Here is a 2289-nt window from a genome sequence, read left to right as displayed (position 1 = left end):
TTCACAGAGTGTCTGTGACTGGGAGCCCATTTCCTGGCTAGTGAACACACGTATGAAAGAGCAGGGCTGGCTGCAGTGTGAGAGGCCTGCTGGGCAGTCAGCGTCTGAGCAGGTGGTCTCCTCTCCCGACCTCATGCCTTCCCCCTTCCCTGCGGAGGGAGAAGTGAGTGCTGTGTCCCGCCAGCGCTTCTGAGATGTCCAAGCCAACTGCCTCTCTCTCGACAGGAGCAGGCTGTTGACAGGGAACACGAGCGGGAAGAGTTCCAGCAGGAGATCCAGAGGCTGGAGGAGCAGCTCCGACAGGCGGCTCGGCCACGGCCCCGGGGCCCCTGTGTCAGCGATGTAAGTAAGCGCGCCCCGGCCAGTACCTGTCTGGCAGCCGTTCTGTAGGCCGGCTTAACCTTTTGAATGATTTTTTCTTTCCATGTACATGAAAACGACAGCAGGAGCCGCTGTATGAGCAGGTACGGCATGTCATGGGTCTGCATGGTGGGCGTGCCCCCCCCCGCCACACCACCGATGGGAGGGCTGTTGCATGAGGGCCTGTTTCTTGCTTGTTTTTCCTGCTTCTTTCTGCTTGGAGCCAGACCTGCTTCTTCTTTTCAAACATTGAGCCTAGTTTGAGATGATCGTGGATTCATTTTCAGGCGTAAACAGTCAGACAGACGTCCCGTGCACCCTTCACCCAGGTCCCCAGGGTGACTCCCACAGGGGTGGAGCCCACAGCACCACATGGGGTCCCCTCCCACCCACACACCTGTCCTCTTGCTGGACAGTTACACAAGCGGACCAAGCAGTGTGAGCCCGTCCGGGACTGACCTTCACCTGGCCAGACTCTGGACCCCGCCCGGGGTGCCACCATGCCTAGCTCTTTTCTCTTTCATTGCCCAGTAGCTTTTCTACTGACAAAATTAACTTTATTTTATTAATACATTTTGCATTCGTGTTTTTATGCATCTCTCCCGAGAGAATGCCTGCATCACAGTCTCACCACGATCTCTCACTCGGCTCCTGGTGCCGCCTCCCCGTGGACAAGCTCGCCAGGGGTTGGTGTTTGCTCAGCCGTGGCGTGTGCTTTCTTGGAAGATCACTGTTTTCACTATTGTATTTCAAGCGTTTCTGTTGTCTTAGGTTGAATTGTTACAAGAACAGTTGAGAGAGAAATCAGATGGGTTTAATGAGTTGGTTATAAAGAAAGAGTTGGCGGACAGACAAATGTTAATCCAGGAAGAGGAAATCAAACGTCTGGAGGAGACAAATGTCAGCTGCAGAAGAGAGGCGGCCCAGCTGCGGGAGGAGCTGGAGAAGCAGAGGGACACTGTGAAAGCGTTGCAGCAGGTAGCCGCCTGTGCCTCGCTGGGGGCTCCGTGGGGCTGGCGGGGCTGAGTCCTCTTGGTGGGGCCGCTGTGCCCGCACTCTGCTGGCGTCCACCCCGACCCCTGCTTTATTTCCTCTAAGGGGAGCGTCCCCTCGCATCTCCTGTGCTGCCTGGCCCCAGCTGCACACACTTTGCTTCACTTCCAACCCTTCTTCTGGTCACCAGGCGGCTGCAGAGGCTCCCCACACGCCTGCAGACCCCGGCGGGGGGCCTTGTGACTCTTCACGCACCGTCCACCTGGAGATGGCCTCAGACCCCATGGGCAAGGGGCTCAGTCCCTTCAGGGGTCATTCACAAGTCCTGTTGTATCAGTCGAGGTTCCTGTGACCTCCTCCGGTTCGGTTGATTTGCTAGAGCAGCTCACGGGTCTCAGAGAAACCGTTTACGCGCCAGATGGCCAGCTCATTAGAAAAGGATGGAACTCAGGAACAGCCAGATGGGGAGAGGCAGAGGGCAGGGCACAGGGGGAGGGTGGTGGGGCTTCCGTGCCCCCTCCAGGCGCGCCACCTCCACGGGTTCCCCAAGCCGGGAGCTCCCTGAATCCCAGTCCTTGGGGGTTTCCATGGAGGCTTCACTCCCCGGAGGTCAGGAGGTGGAGAGGGAGCTGACAGACCAGCCCTAATCCCACGGCTTGTCCACGGGTGACCTCCAAGGCAAAGTCAGGTGTGGCCATCAGACACTGTCACAGTCCTCACTCAGGGACTCCCGGGGCTTCTGGGAGCACTGAGCCGGGAGTCTGACCAAGTAGTTATTTCCTCTTAGGAACCTCTTAGTCACCTCGGAAAGTAGCGTGTTTTATCCCTTTTTTTTTTTTTTTTTATTCTTATGTTAATCCCCATACATTACATCATTAGTTTTAGATGAAGTGTTCCATGATTCATTGTTTGTGCATAACACCCAGTGCTCCATGC

General features: G+C 56.3%; 1 long non-coding RNA gene across 1 annotated transcript; it reads left to right on the top strand.

Moving 5' to 3' along the window:
• The first annotated feature begins 206 nt into the window (after positions 1-206).
• LOC145718891 (uncharacterized) lies at positions 207-1347 on the top strand. Its single transcript, XR_014142070.1, has 3 exons — positions 207-342; positions 444-464; positions 1132-1347. It is a non-coding gene; the product is annotated as an uncharacterized LOC145718891 (long non-coding RNA).
• The last annotated feature ends 942 nt before the right edge of the window (positions 1348-2289 follow it).

This window comes from Leptonychotes weddellii, unplaced genomic scaffold (genome assembly GCF_054177405.1).
Source record: "Leptonychotes weddellii isolate Sample4059 unplaced genomic scaffold, ASM5417740v2 HiC_scaffold_24561, whole genome shotgun sequence".
In the NCBI taxonomy this organism is placed as follows: domain Eukaryota; kingdom Metazoa; phylum Chordata; class Mammalia; order Carnivora; family Phocidae; genus Leptonychotes; species Leptonychotes weddellii.
This window is presented reverse-complemented; position numbering and strand designations above follow the sequence as displayed.